At 37.0% G+C, this 17212-nt stretch overlaps 1 non-coding gene across 1 annotated transcript; it reads right to left on the reverse strand.

Annotated features, from left to right (window-relative positions):
- Nucleotides 1-9693: 9693 nt before the first annotated feature.
- LOC123935959 lies at nucleotides 9694-9798 on the reverse strand. The gene has a single exon (XR_006817040.1). It is a non-coding gene; the product is annotated as a U6 spliceosomal RNA (small nuclear RNA).
- Nucleotides 9799-17212: the final 7414 nt, after the last annotated feature.

Genomic DNA, 17212 nt, shown 5'->3' on the forward strand with positions numbered 1-17212 from the left:
CAGAGCACTCTTGTGCTGGGGTGTTACTTTCCGATCGGTCTCCTCTGGTGTCTCTCTCCCCCTTTTGTTTATCTTCCGATATCAGTCGGATGTTCCCAGTCTGCTTTACCTGCCACTGGTGTCTTCTGCTCCTGTAGAGATCCAGACGTGTATAATTCTGATCTCGGGCTGATTTCATGGGTGGTCGGAGTTCTTTGGTAGGTAATCAGCTCACTTTAGGGTACAGGTTGAAATGGTGCCTCCTCCTACTTCCCTGCCATCTTGACTCCTCCCCTCTCATTGTGGTTTTGATTTGTATTTCCCTGATGCCGAGTGATGTGGAGCACACTTTTCATGTGTCTGTTGGCCATCTGGATGTCTTCTTTGCAGAAATGTCTGTTCCTGTCCTCTGCCCATTTTTTGATTGGATTGTTTGTTCTTTGGGTGTTGAGTTTGCTAAGTTCCTTATAGATTTTGGACACTAGCCCTTTATCTGATATGTCGTTTGCAAATATCTTCTCCCATTCTGTCAGTTGTCTTTTGGTTTTGTGAACTGTTTCCTTTGCTGTGCAAAAGATTTTGATTTTGATGAAATCCCAATAGTTCATTTTTGCCCTTGTTTCCCTTGCCTTTGCTGATGTTCCTAGGAAGATGTTGCTGCGGCTGAGGTCGAAGAGGTTGCTGCCTGCATTCTCCACAAACACATAGATCAGTGGCACAGAATCGAGAGCCCAAAAATAGACCCTCAACTCTATGGTCATCTAATCTTCAACAAAGCAGTAAAGAATGTCCAATGGAAAAAAGACAGTCTCTTCAATAAATGGTGCTGAGAAAATTGGACAGCCACATGCAGAAAAATGAAATTGGACCACTTCCTTACACCACACACGAAAATAGACTCAAAATGGATGAAGGACCTCAATGTGAGAAAGCAATCCATAGAGCAATCTGTTTTTGATGCCATTCCAATCAAAATTCCACCGGTATTTTTCAGAGCTGTAGAAAATAATCCTAAAATTTGTATGGAATCAGAAGAGACCCCAAATTGCTAAGGAAATGTTGAATAAGAAAAACCACATCTGGGGACATCAGGTTACCTGACTTCAAGCTTTACTACCGAGCTGTGATCATCAAGACAGCATGTACTGGCATAAAAACAGACACATAGACCAGTGGAACAGAGTAGAGAGCCCAAATATGGACCCTCAACTCTATAGTCAGCTTATCTTTGACAAAGCAGGGAAAAAAAATATGCAGTGAAAAAAAAGAGAGTTTCTTCAATAAATGGTGCTGGGGAAATTGGACAGCGATATGTAGCAGAATGAAACTCGACCATTCTTTTACACCGTGCACAAAGATAAACTCGAAATGGATAAAAGACCTCAACGTGAGGCAGGAATCCATCAGAATGCTAGAGGAGAACATAGGCAGTAACCTCTTCGATATCAGCCACAGCAGTTTCTTTCAAAATACGACTCCAAAGGCAAAGGAAACGTAAGTGATAATGAACTTTTGGGACTTCATCAAGATCAAAAGCTTCTGCACAGCAAAGGAAACAGTCCACAAAATAAAGAGGTAACCCATGGACTGGGAGAAGATATTTGCAAATGACAGTACAGACAAAAGGTTGATATCCAGGATCTAAAAAGAACTTCTCAAACTCAACACAATCAAAACAGATAATCATGCCTAAAACAGACTTTTTAATTTTTTATTATGATCATGTATTTTGTTTCTGTTTCAGCTATTTGATTTGATGGATTATACTAATTGACTATTCAATCCTGACATACCTGCTGCATATCTGACTTCGTTGTGGTGTATAATTCTTTGAATACATCATTACCAAAATTTTATTGAAGATATTGCACTAACAATTATGTGATATTTGGTCCAAAATTTTCTTGTAAGTACTTGGCTGTAGTATTAACATAGTGCTGTCCATGCAGCATGGGTTGAAAAGTATATCCTCTGATTCCATATTGTAAATAAGATTGTAGATAATTTGTATAATTTCTTCATTTAAAGGTTGGAAGCATTCATTTTTGAGCTCATTATAAGCTTGGTGTTATCTGTTTTAGAAAGTTATTATATATTGATTCAATTACTTTAATAATATTCATTAAGATTAATTCAATAAGATTCAATAAGATTAATAAGATACTTTAAAAAGATTCAAAATATCTATTCTTACGTGTTTTAGGCAGATGGTGACTTTCAAGGAATCAGTCCATTCAACTACTTTATCAGTTGTGGATATAGGATAGTTTATTATCCTTTACTTTCCTGTGGGATTTTTAGTGATAACCTCTATTTCATTTCTGATTTTAGTAATTGATGTCTTTTTATTTACCTTAGTAAGCTCAGGCTTATAACCGTCTGTTGACCTTTTCAAAGAATCAGCTTTTAGTATTGTTGATACTCTGTACTCATTCTTTACTCTAATTTTATAATAAAAGTGATAATTATTATTATTATTTTATTATTTTTAGATTGATTTAGAGAGTCTAACGTTGATTGATAAAGGAAACTACTGTTGGGCAAAAACAAGTTTTTGTGTTATTAAGCCATACAATGATAAATAAATATGATAACACACATAATTTTATATACATGGAGAAGTGCCCCAAATTTGAGAATTCAATAGCATTTTTTCAAATTGTTTAATCAAAATTTGTCAATTTCAACATCACTGTATAAAATACAGTTTTACTATAAATGAAGCATTTTAATTCCTGGTGTTAAAGGTTTTGATGAGTCCGAGTACTTAGCATTCATGGGAGGGGTTGGAAGTTAGATAGTCGATATACCAGTGGACAATGGCCAAATTATTCATGACCGTAAAATTCTGACCCAGAACTTCTGCAGCAACCAGTCAAGGAATACAAACTACAACCACAGCGATCAGCCTAGAAACAGCTAGAGTGGTCATTGCCTGTCATGTCCCTAAACTCTGCCCTGATTTTCAGGACAGCACTAATAATCAGAGAAACTCAAATATGTTTCCTAAACCAAGCACCTGAATGTCCTGACCCCCACTTCCAGCCTTCTCCATGCCAAGAACCTGTAATCAAAACACAGCTAAAACCTTCCCTCTTTAACTATAAAGTTGTCTCACTCTTCTACCTGCCTTAATCCTCTGTCAAATACAAGTGATGGATGACTTTTTTTTTTTTTTTTTTTTGCAAGTTCTCAGTAAGTGGCTTCTGATTGTTTTCCTTTGGATGGTCTTTATTTTCACAAAATCAATGAGCAGATACTTTTAAATCAAATAAGTTAGACTCAAAAGCACAACAGCTTGGTTTAAAACATGATTCAACTATTTTTTTAATATTGTATTTATTTATTTGAGAGATAGAGCATGAGCACAGCAGAGGAAGCTATGGTGAGAGAGTAGAATGGAGAAGCAGACTCTCCCTGAGCAGGAAGCCCAATGTGGGGCTCAATCCCAGGCCCCTGGGATCATGACCTAAGCTGAAGGCAAACGCTTCACTGACTGAGCCACCCAGGTGCCCCAATTCAACTATTTTGTAGCAAGTTATGTGACTGTGTTTAAGAGAATCTAGTTATTAATTATTATTTTCATCATCACTTTATTTTATTTTTTATTTTTATTTATTTTATTTCAGATTGCTCCCCTTTTAATTTCCGAAGGTGGAAGTAAGATTATTGATTGTTTTTTTTTCTTTTCTTTTCTAATATACACATTGAAAATATCCCTTTAGGCATTCCTTTTGCTGCATTCCACACATGTTGCATTACTCTCAAAGTATCCATTTCTCATGACATTTTCTCCTTGACAGAAATGTAATTTTGTGTTTGGTTTAACCTTTATGTTTTGGGGTTTTTTCAAGTTTCCTCTCTGTTATGGATATCCAGATTAATTCCTTTGGATTGGGAGTAGGTATGACATTATTTCTATTCCTTTTGGGTCCCTTTTTTGTCTTATGGACAGAATTTGAAGTTGCCTATAGATGTCAAGTATACCTATTTCATTAATGGTGCTGCTGGGTTCAACTGTGGCTTTAGTGATTTCATGTCTGTTGGATCCATCCATCCATCTTTGACAGAGGGATGATGGAATCACCGATTATGATAGTGGCTTCAGAAGTCTACCACTTCTACCAGTCTTATCCTTTGTATTTTCAAGTCTTGTTAGAAGCACATACATTATCCCATTGTGTGTGCGTGTGTGTGTGTGTGTGTGTGTGTGTGTATGTGTGTGTGTGTGTATGGTGTATATATATATTGTGTATATATCCCATATATCATATATATATATATATGTGTGTGTGTCTGTGTGTGTATTTACACATATATATATGTACTGATTAGATGGATTGAATGAACATCTTTATGTGATATATATATACATATACATGTATATACACATATATATATACACACACACATACATATACATGTATATGTATATATATCACATAAAGATGTTGATCCATTCATCAACCCATGGACTTTTGGGCTGCTTCCATAGTTTGAATACTGTAAGTAATGCTGCCATTAGCAAAGGGGTGCATGTATCCCTTTACATTAGAATTTCTGTTTTATTCTTTGGGTGTTGAGTTTGCTAAGTTCCTTATAGATTTTGGATACTAGCCCTTTATCTGATATGTCGTTTGCAAATATCTTCTCCCATTCTGTCAGTTGTCTTTTGGTTGTTAGCTGTTTCCTTTGCTGTGCAAAAGCTTTTGATCTTGATGAAATCCCAATAGTTCATTTTTGCCCTTGCTTCCCTTGCCTTTGCCGTTGTTCCTAGGAAGATGTTGCTATGGCTGAGGTCGAAGAGGTTGCTGCCTGCATTCTCCTCAAGGATTTTGATGGATTCCTTTCTCACATTGAGGTCCTTCATCCATTTGGAATCTATTTTCGTGTGTGGTGTAAGGAAGTGGTCCAATTTCATTTTTCTGCATGTGGCTGTCCAATTTTCCCAGCACCATTTATTGAAGAGGCTGTCTTTTTTCCATTGGACATTCTTTCCTGCTTTGTCGAAGATTAGTTGACCATAGAGTTGAGGGTCGATTTCTGGGCTCTCTATTCTGTTCCACTGATCTATGTGTCTGTTTTTGTGCCAGTACCATGCTGTCTTGATGATGACAGCTTTGTAATAGAGCTTGAAGTCCGGAATTGTGATGCCACATGGGGGGGTAGGGGGATAGGAGAAGAATAAATGAAACAAGATGGGATTGGGAGGGAGACAAACCATAAATGACTCTTAATCTCACAAAACAAACTGGAGGTGGGATTGGGAGAGGGGGAGCGGGCTATGGACATTGGGGAGGGGAGGCGAACCATAAGAGACTATGGACTCTGAAAAACAACCTGAGGGTTTTGAAGGGTCAGGGGTGGGAGGTTGGGGCAACCTGAGGGTTTTGAAGGGTCAAGGGTGGGAGGTTGGGGGAACAGGTGGTGGGTAATGGGGAGGGCACGTTTTGCATGGAGCACTGGGTGTTGTGCAAAAAGAATGAATACTGTTACGCTGAAAAAATAAATAAAATGGAAAAAAAAATTAAAAAAAAAAAGAATTTCTGTTTTATTGGAGTAAATACTGTGTAGCACAATTATTGGACCTTAGGACAGTTCTACTTTTAACATCTTTGAGGAACCTCCATACTGTTACCACAATAGCTGCATAAGTTTGCAGTCCCACCAACAAAAGTTTCCTTTTTCTCTACATCCTCACCAACACTTTTTCCTTGTCTTGTTGATTTTGCTCTTCTGAAGTGTGAGATGATATCTCATTGTAGTCTTGATTTGCTTTTCCCTGATGATTAATGATGGTGACCATCTTTTCATGTATCTGTGGCCAAGTATGTCTTCTTTGGGAAAATGTCAGTTCATGCCTTCTGCCCATTTTTTAATTGGATTATTTGCAGATGGTGTTGAGTTACATCAGCTCTTCATATATTTTTGCTACTAACCATGTTCAGATATGTCATCTTCAGATATCTTCTCACATTCAGTAGGTTCCCTTTTTGTTGTATTGTTTCCTTAGCTGTGCAAAAGTTGTTCTTTTTTTCTTATTTGATATAGTCCCAATAGTTTATTTTTGCTTATTCCCTAGCCTCAGGATACAGATCTAGAAAAATGTTGCTACAGTCAATGTCACAGACATTTCTGCCTGTGTTTCTTCTCAGATTTTGAAGGTTTCCTGTCTCACATTTAGGTCTTCAGCCCATTTGGAGTTTACTTTTGTGTATGCTGTAAGAAAGTGGTCCAACTTCATTCCTTTGCATGTTGTTGTCCAGTTTTCTCAACACCATTCAATGAAAAGACTGTATTTTTCCCAATACCATATTCATTATTTCCTGCTTTATTAAAGATTAATGCACCGAATAATTGTGAGATCATTTCTGGGTGTTCTATTCTGTTCTATTGAGCTACATACCTTTTTGTGCTGGCACCATACTGTTTTGAACGACAGCTTTGTAATATAATTTGAAATCTAGAATTGTGATGCCTCCAGATTTGATTTTCTTTTTCAAGGTTACTCTAGCTGTTTGGGGTCTGTTGTGGTTCCCTACAAATTTTAGGATTTTTCATTCCAGTTCTGTGAAAAATGCAGTTGGTATTTGGTTAGGGATTGTATTAAATATGTAGATAGCATTCAGTAGTATGGTCACTTTAACAATATTTGTTCCTGCAGTTCATGAACATAGAATATCTTTCCATTCCTTTGTATGGTCTTCAATTTCTTTCATTCCTGTTTTCTGGTTTTCAGGGTGCTCGTCTTTCACCAATTTGGTTAGATTTATTTCTATGTATCTTACTGTGTTTGATGCAATTGCAAGTGGAATTATTTCCTTTACTTTTCTTTCTACTACTTCATTATTAGTGTACAGAAATGTAACAGATTTCTGCACATTGGTATTATATCCTGTGATACTGAATTCATCTATCAGTCCTAGGAGTTTTGTGGTGGCATCTTCTAGGTTTTCTATACAGTGTATCATGCTACCTGCAAACACTGAAAGTTTTATTTCTTCCCTACAAATTCAAATGTCTTTTTTTTTTTTTTTGTCTGACTGCTACAGGTAGGACTTCTAGTACTAAGTTGACTTTAAGACATGAGAGTGAATATCCCTGACCTGTTCTTGATCTCTGAGGAAATATGTGTTCTCAGTTTTCATCATTAAGTATGGTAGCTGTGATTTTGTCACATATGGCCCTTATTATGTGGACATATATTCCCTCTAAATCTACTTTGCTGGGGGGTTTTGTCATGAGTGGATATTGTACTTTGTCAAACGCTTTTTCTGTGTCTATTGAAACAACCATATATATTTTAATCTTTCTCTTATTGATGTGGTGTATCATACTGATTGAATTGCAAGTATTGAACTACCCTTGCATCCTGGGAATAAGACCCACTTTACTGTGGTGAATGATTTTTTTTTATGTATTGTTGGATTTAGTTCACGAATATTTTGTTGAAGTTTCTTGCATTAAACATCATCATACATATTAGCTTCTAGTTCTCCATTTTTTGTTTTGTTTTATGGTGTCTTTATGTTGTTTAGGTATCAAGGTCATACTGGTCTCAGAAAATGAATTTAAAGGTCCTTCTTCTTTCTCTGGGGTTGGTTGGTAATAGACATGAACTCTGAATGTTTGGAAGAATTCACCTGTGGAGCCATCTGACCCTGGACTTTTTGTTTGTTGGGAGATTGTCATTTCAATCTCCTTGTGGAATATTGATCTCGTCAAATTTTTTTTTTTCTTCCTGATTCAGTTTTGGCAGGCTATATTTCTAGGAATTCATCAATTTCTTTTAGGTTAATTTGTTGGCATATTTTTTTCATAATATTCTCTTACAGTTGTATTTCTGTGATATTGGTTATTTCTCCACTTTATGATTTTGAGTCCCTTCTTTCCTTCTATCATTCTATCCTTCCTTCCTCACTCTCTTCCCCCCCCCCCTCCTTGGCCTTTCTTTCCTTTCTCTTTCTTTTATGAGTCTTGCTGGAGATTTATCAATTTTGTTGATCTTTTCAAAGAAACTGTTCCTGATTTCAATGATCTTTTCTATTTTGTTTAGTATTTTTATCATTTATTTCTGCTCTAATTGTATTATTTATTTCCTTCTGCTGGTTTGGGTTTTGTTTGTTGTTCATTTTCTGAGAAATGAATGAATACATTTCTGAGAAATGTAGAAGGTTAGGTTGTTTATATGAGATTTGTTTTGCTTCTTAGGGTAGGTCTATATTACTATATACTTCACCCCTAGGACCACTTTTGTTGCATCTCAAAGGGTTTGGTTGTTTGCATTTTAATTTTTGCTTGTTTTCATATACTTTTCAATTTCTTCTTTGATATATTTGTTGACTCATTTATTGTTTATTAGCATGATATTTAACCTCCATGTACTTGTGGTCCTTCCAGATTTCTTCTTGTGTTTGATTTCTGGTTTCATTGCATTATGGTGGGGAAAAAAAAAAAACAACACGGTATGATTTCTATATATCTGAATTTGTTGAAGATGGCTTGTGACCCAGTATGTCATCTATTCTGGAGAATGCTCCATGTCCACCTGAAAAGAATGTGTATTATGCCTTTTCAGGATGGAATATTCACAGTATACCTCTTAAGTTCATTTGGTCCAATGTATCATTCAATGTCATTGTCCCCTTGTTGATTTTCTGTTTGGGTAATGTGTCCACCTAGATAAGTCAGGTGTTGAATTCCCCTACTACTATTGTACTATAAAGGGTTAGTTCCTTTATGTTTGTTATTAACTGCTTTTGTCTTGGGGGTGCTCCCATGTTGAGTGCATAAATATTTACAATTGTTCTATAAATTCTTGTTGAACTCTCTCCTTTATTATTACTTAGTGTCCTTTTTTGTCCCTGTTTAGAGTTTTTGTTTTAAAGTGTGCTTTGTCCAATGCAAGTATTGTTGCTCCAGCTATGTTTTGATGTTCTTTGCACAAATGTTTATCTACCCTGTCGCTTGCAATCTTCAGGCATCTGTGGGAGGCCGCAATAAGGCTTGGGATGAGGACCACACCAGGCCCTGACTTGCATCTCCTTTAAAGTCCAAATAGCCTAACAAAAGGCTTAGGATGAAATAACTGAGTAGCACTGAGAAAGGGTCTGTGCTATGTGTTGTGCGCTCACCTACATGACTTCCCACATGTAGTTAGCTTTAAACACAATTCAGACGGGGTTATAAATCCTTAACTGGTCCTTGACGTCCCAGTACAAGCTTGTAAATTACTCTCGGGTTTGTTGTTACTTCTTGAATCAATATTGAAACAATGTTTTAGCTCCAGCCTTTTGGCGTCATGAAGTCTGTGTGTAGTCATTTACGAGATTGATTAGGGGAACTGATTACGGGAACCTGTGGTTGTTTAGCTAGACACAGATGCATTGCTTCTCTTATTGTAGAACTACTATATATATATGGCCATAATGCCTCTAATAAACTCAGCACTGTTGGACATCCTCCTCAGTGCTCCTCCTGCCCCCATCTCTTTGTTTCTTTGTCTCTCTCTCACCATCCTCTTACCCTCTTGTTCCTGTTCGTGTTGTCACGCCGGCCGCGACAGGCGTCCTTAAGTCTAAAATAAGTCTCTTCTGGGCAGCATATTTTAGAGTCTTACTTTTGTATCTCACTGTCACCATATGTCTTTTGATTGGAGCAGTTTGTCCATTCACATTCAAAGTAACTATGGGTAGGTATTTATTGTTGTCATTTAAAACTATGGAGCTCTTCATAAATTTTGGTGTCATCCTTGTGTAGGGGTATGCTAATCTTCTCTGTATTTTCTAATTTTAGTGTGTGTGCTGCCAAAGCAATCACCATTTTGTTTCTTAAATGACTCATTTCTTCCCTTCCTTAGTATATTGCATTTTAACATATACTGTATTTCTCTATATATTACATATGGGATATAAAAATAGTGGTTTTATGTATATTTGCATACATGTTGTATATTGTTCTATTTTGTACTTTCTTTTGGGGTTTGCATTAGAGTCTGCAATATACATTGACAATTCATATGACTCTACTTTCAAATAATGTATTCACTTCACAGGTCTTACAAATTCTTTATGAAAAATTTCCCAATTCCTCCCTCTCATCTCTAGTACCAGTATTCTCCTTCATTTAACTTATACACTAGCTTACATAATCATATATACTATCACTATTATTATTTTGGCCAAACTGTTATCTGTTATACAGTTTTGAAAAATGAGTTATTTTACCCTCACTTATCCACTTCATATTATCTTCTAATACTCTTACTTTGTGTGTAACTGTTTCAGACATATATCATTTTTCATATTAAAAAAAAACTTCTTTTTTAAAAAATCATCCAAGGTAGATCTACTGAGAACTACTTTCAATTTTTAAGAAAATATTTCCCCTTTACTTTTGAAGAATTTCACATGGCACAAAATTCTAGTTTGGTGGGACTTCTTTATTCTTGCATGGTTGCTGAGAAGATGAATGTAATTCTTATATTACTCCTCTATCGTTAATTCTGCCCTCTGGCTTCTTCAATAATTTTTATCTTTAAATTTTTGCAGTTAAATATAATGGGCCTAGAATTAGGCTCAGGGCACTTTGGGACTTTTGGTCTTGTGTCTGGCATTAATGGGGGGGGGGTGCACAAGTTACATCGTAATTATTTCAAATATTGCTTGTGATCCTTTTCCCCAACCTGACCCTTTATCTGGTATTCCCTTTATACCTAAGTTATACCTTATCTGTTCACCTGTTTACTTATTGGTTTTCTAACCCTGTGTCATCCACACTGATTGTCCAGGAACTTTTTAACTGTAGTACAGTTTTTCCTACCTTAGCACTGGTTTCCAAAGTAGTTTGTTTTTATGGGATTTACCCCAATAAGTTGTCATTTTCTGCATGTGCCTATTTCTAATGTTTTCCGTGGTAGACTGGTCTGTGACCTTGTTTCTCTGAGGGATCTATGAAGAGGTGATGGTTTTTCAGTCTGTCCAGTTTTTTATGTGTTGGCATGAAGTGGTGAGTAGAATTTTCCCTTTTTGGAGACTGAATATGAACAAAATATTTAAGCACAAATTCCTTGAAGAGGTTATAATGAGAGCCAGCCATATACTTACTAAGCTAATCCTTAATAGATTTCCAAGAACATAAATCAGAGGTCAACCATAAATGGCCACACCCAACCCACCACCTGATTTTTCTAAGTATAATCTTAGAGCAATGACGACATGCTGATTTTTACAACGTATGGTGGTGGTTGTTTTCACATTAACAAAGGCAGAGTTGAGCAGATATGACAGAGAGCCTTCATATGCCCTGTAAAAGATAACAGATAATTTCAATATGACCTTTTAGAGACAAAGGTCTCTGGACCCTTGATCAAAAATTTTAGTGATATACCCGGGAAATGATTGTGGAAAGGACAAGAAATGAGAGAAAATTACTTTTTCATCTTTACACGTTATTATCTTATATAAAGAAACATGATATTGACCCTTTAGTGGCACTCAGCTTTCCTATAATGTGTCAGATGATAACATAAAAATCTCTGAGACAAGTCTGTAGATACTGGTGGAATAACTCAATTTTGTATACATATACATGGATGTATTTATTTATTTATTTATTCCATTTTCACTTTTTTAAAATTTCTTTTCAGCATAACAGTACTCATTGTTTTTGCACCACACCCAGTGCTACATTCAATACGTGCCCTCCCTATTACCCACCACCTGGTTCACCAACATCCCACTCCCTGCCCCTTCAAAACACTCAGGTTGTTTTTCAGAGTCCATAGTCTCTCATGGTTCATCGCCCCTTCCAATTTCCCACAACTCCTTCTCCTCTCCATCTCCCCATGTCCTCCATGTTCTTTGTCATGCTCCACAAATAAGTGAAACCATATGATACTTGACTCTCTCTGCTTGACTTATTTCATTCAGCATACTCTCTTCCAGTCCCGCCCATGTTGCTACAAAAGTTGGTTATCATCCTTTCTGATGGAGTCATAATACTCCATTCGTTTATATGGACCACATCTTCCTTATCCACTCGTCCGTTGAAGGGCACCATGGTTCTTTCCACAGTTTGGCAACCGTGGCCATTTCTGCTATAAACATTGGGGTACAGATGGCTCTTCTTTTCACTACATCTGTATCTTTGGGGTAAATACCCAGTAGTGCAATTGCAGGGTCATAGGAAAGCTCTATTTTTAATTTCTTGAGGAATATCCACACTGATCCATGGATGTATATACTTAAATACCATACATTTTTGTTTTTGGCAAATGACTGAGAAAACAAATTCATACGGATTTCTAAACAGTAAAACTAACGTCTTCCAAACTTCTCACTTTATTCAAATTCTGCCTTGTAATCATTTTTAAAAATACCTTATTGTACATAAAATATGCTAAATGTTTTATCTATGTAACACACTTTAAAACACTTTTCGCACTAGAAAGGATACTTGACAAATGTCTCCACTACCACAGATATATCTATGCTTACGAAGTTGGAACCTGGGAAAAACTGGATATGCTCCCTAAAAGAGAAACACAGTACTAGCCACACCACCTAAATCATGGCATTATAAATTTTGTCAATATTGAATCAGACTTTCCAAAATATCAAGTATTGTGCTAGTCTGCTGACTTAGCTGACCAAAACCCTTCCCAAACATGCAAAGCCTGGCAATATCTAAAATGAAAACATTAAATTTAAAAACAGATGATTATTCTAGAACATGTACTCCAGTGGGTACTATTTTCAAGTGGGAGTAACAAAGCTGACTGCATATCAATTATGACTACCAAATACAGAGAATGACTTCAAAATATACCAGAATTTGCATCAGATAATTTCTATTCTTTCAAAGCAGCTTAACTTTCAAATCACATTTGCTCTAATTACATGCCATGCAACATCTCTCTGGCCCTAGTTATTTTTTTCAATCATTAAACAGAATTAAGACTTGAGTATCATTAAAGTCTCTTCTATTCTGGATTCCATAATCTGCATTTGTTCAACATTTAAAATGGTTCTCTTTCAAATATGTAGAACCCATAATCCATTTCTTAATTACTCTACTTGCTGACCTTTTCAATAGTGCAGTATTTAGTATGGGGAGTACTTAATAGAGTCACAGTGTCAAATTAACAAATATAGAGAATAACCTAGGTTGTACGCATAGACTAACTTTTTAAAAAGTAACATAACAATTCAGTTGTTTACCAAGTGATGAATGGAAAAAATATTGCATATGTGTATAATAATGTTATTTAGCTGTAAAAATGAGAATTATCCATTTAGAATAGGAGTAAACCTTGAAAACATGCTAAGAGAAGTAGAACACAGAAGATTAAATATTATATAATTTCTTTCATATGAATAACCCAAAATGGTCAAATCTGAAAGAGATAAAGTGATTGGTAGTTGACAGGGACCCAGGGCACACAGAAAAATGCAGAATTATTGGTTAATGACTATACGTTTTCTTTTTGAATTATACATTTCATTTGAAATGTTAAATGGGAGAACTGTATGTGGAGCATTTGTATACTTAAGAAAATTATGATGTCACTGTTATACTGACCCAGTTTTGAAACTATCATTATCTAAAATACATGGGTCATGCATAAATTATTTTGTGGTCCATTTCTTTAATCCTGTTTATTTCTGTTCTGAAACCCATTTGGTTCTTGCCATGAATGTAGGCAATTCAGAAAAAATCTAATAAATAGAGGGTCAAAATGGTGGGGAAGTAAGTGGAGGCGCCTTTTCAACCTGTACCCTAAAGTGAGCTGATTACCTACCAAAGAACTCCAATCACCCATTAAATCAGTCTGAGATCAGAATTATACACGTCTGGATCTCTACAGGAGCAGAAGACACCAGTGGCAGGTAAAGCAGAGTAGGAATGTTGGACTGATATAAGAAGATAAACAAAAGGGGGAGGGAGCCACCAGAGGCCACCGATTGGAAAGTAATACCCCAATACGAGAGTGCCCTGTGTCTGGGGACCAGCATTAGCTTGGAGTCTTGTTGAAAGCACTCAAAAAAAAAAAAAAAAGAGCAAAGGATTGCAGGGGGATATTGTGGGAATCTGGGCAGTTAGGGACAGGGGCTTAAGTCCCCAGACCCAGGACAGCCTCCCCTGCTGCTGAGCCAGAGAGAGTGCCGTGGAGAAAGCAGGTCTTGGTCCCTGAGCCTCCAGCATGCCTGAATCGGCAGCACCCCTGAGAATGCGTTGGGTCCAGTTCCCGAGAGACGCGGGGAGCCCAGCCAGATGGCATTCCCGAACCCGTGCGTCCCACACGCTCCCCTGGGAGATATGCACACAGGTATTAGCCTGGAGCTCTGGCATTCTGAAAAACAGGGATTACCTTCCTGGGACAGCAGGAAAATCTCAGGGTGTGATCACTGCTTGGAACCTCTCTGGAGGTCTGGAGCTGCCCAGACAGCCGCCACTGCCATGGTTTTGGGTACAAGGAGGAGATCCTGCATCCCCAGGGACAGTGACTCAGAACCTACTATGCCAGAAGCTCTGCAGAGCTTTCTGAGGCTTCTCTGTGAGATGGATGTCTGGGTGCCATTTGCTCTCCTCTAAACCTCCAAAAACCATCAAAAGCTGTCAAGATGAGAGAAAACAGATGAACGAACATAAAAACCTCCAGAGAACAAAAGCCTGAAAAAAACGGTTTCCTCATAGCCCAACCCCTTGAGGGGGACTGGAGGACCTAATTCAGAGAACATCATTGTCTGAAAATGCACGTGGCAGGCCCCTCCCCCAGAAAACCAACTGGGAAGGAAGAAAAAAAAAAAGATGACAAGAGAAAAACCACCACTACTTCATTAAAACAACTTTTATTTTTAACTCTTTACCAATATTCTGGTTCTTTTTATTTATACATAGAGATAATTTTTAACCTATTTACCATAACATTGAGATGTCCAGTACATCAAATTCCTTAATAACCTTCTAACCTGAACTTTTTATTACATACACCCGTGTTTTCCTTTTGCTTTTCTATTAATTTTATTTTTTTTTAAATTTCAATTTAGTTTGGTCTAGTTTATTCTTTTTAATTTTTATTTTCTAATATACATATAGAGTGAAACTTCAAGGTAATCCCCTTTCCCCAATCAATGCTACCCCTATAGGTAAACCAATTTTTAATCCCCCTTTATCTTAGGAAAGTTGAGTCCTTTAACAAAAACATCAAGATACCTCCAGAAAGAATCAAATAACCTTCCTCGCCCACACTGAGAATTTATAACCACTCTCCATCTTTTCCTTCTGCCAGTGTTTCTGTGTATTTGTGTTTGTCCTGATAGTATATAAATATTATACTTGGGTTCTTTCTGATGAGGTTCTTCCTTTTTTTTTCCTGCTTTTATATATATATTTTTTCTTGTCATATACTTTTAACAGTCTTTTTGTTTGCCTGTTTTTATTTGTATAATTCATAAATCTTACCTTGGGCCCATTTGGGCTGAGCCTTCTCCTTTATCTTCCCTTTTTTTCCTCTCTCTCTCTCCCTTTCTTCTTCTTTTTACTTTTCTTTCTTTTCTTTTTTTTTTTTCTGTCTCTCTCTTCTCTATTTCTTTTTCTTTTCTTTTTTCTCTCATTTGGGTGGGGAATCCTGATTGCACAGAAGCATTCCAGGGTGCACCTTGACTGCACCACAATCAATACATCCAGCTGCATCTGTTCAGTCATTTCTTATCAAAATGACTAGGAGGAGGAATGCCCAACAAAAGAAAAATACAGAGGATGGACCTTCTGCAACAGAGCTAATAGCTATCAACTTAGACAATATGTCAGAAAAAGAATTCAGGCTAACAATTATCCAAGCAATAGCTACATTGGAGAAAGCCATGGATGACCAAACAGAATTGATTAGGGCAGGACTGAAAGCCACCAGGGATGATGTTCACAAAGTTAGGGCAGAACTGAAAGCCACCAGGGATGATGTTCAAAAAGCTCTCAATGAATTCCAATCTAATCTAAATTCTCTAAAAGCTAGGGTAACTGAGACAGAAGATAGAATTAGTGATCTGGAGGACAAACAGATAGAGAGAAAGGATCAGCAGGAGGCCTGGAACAAACAGTTCAGAAGCCATGAAAACAGAATCAGGGGAATAAATGATGCCATGAAACATTCCAACATCAGAATTATTGGAATCTCTGAAGGGGAGGAAAAAGTAGAGGTCTAGAAGATAGAGTGGAAGAAGTTGTCTATGAAAATTTTCCCAATCTCACGAATGGAAACAATGTTCATGTACTAGAGGCAGAGTCGTTTTGCCCCAAGATATTAGATTCTCAAAAGTCCTCATGACACCTGATAGTTAGAATGAGGAATTAATGCTTCTAGACAGACCCTCTTAAAAGCAGCTAGGACAAAGAGTCTCCTTACATACAGTCGAAAGCCCATTAGAATAACGTTAGACCTGTCCACAGAGACCTGGCAAGCCAGGAAGAGTTGGCAAAATATATTCCGAGTACTAAATGAGAAGAACATGCAGCCAACAATACTCTACCCAGCAAGACTGACATTCAAAATGGATGGAGAGATAAAGAGTTTCCAAGACTGGCAAGGCTTAAAAGACTAGGCAACCACCAAGCTGACACTGCAGGAAATATTAAGGGAGGTTATATACAGGTGAAAAAATCCTAAGAATATCATTGAACAGAAATAGAGACAATCTACAGACAGAAAGACTTCAAAGGTAACACGATGTCAATCACAACCTATCTATCAAAAATCACTCTCAATGTGAATGGCCTAAACACACCCATAAAACAACACAGGGCTGCAGATTGGATAAAACGACAGGACCCATCCATATGTTGTCTACAAGAGACCCATTTGAACCTAAGGATACACACAGACTGAAAGTGAAGGGATAGAGAAGCATCTTTCATACCAATGGGCCTCAAAAGAAGGCCAGGGTATTGATTCTCATATCAGATAAATTATATTTTAAACTAAAGACTGTAGTCAGAGATACAGAAGGACACTACATCACTCTTACAGGGACTACCCACCAAGATGATCTAACAATTGTAAATACCTATGCCCCCAATATGGGAGCAGCCAATTACATAAGAAAACTATTAATCAAGATAAAGAGTCACATTGATATGAATACATTGATAGTAGGAGATCTTAATACGCCTCTCTCAGTAATATATAGATCATCGAAACAGAAAATCAATAAAGAATTAAGAGCATTGAATGAAA

Source organism: Meles meles, chromosome Y (genome assembly GCF_922984935.1).
Source record: "Meles meles chromosome Y, mMelMel3.1 paternal haplotype, whole genome shotgun sequence".
NCBI classification, from domain to species: Eukaryota; Metazoa; Chordata; class Mammalia; order Carnivora; family Mustelidae; genus Meles; species Meles meles.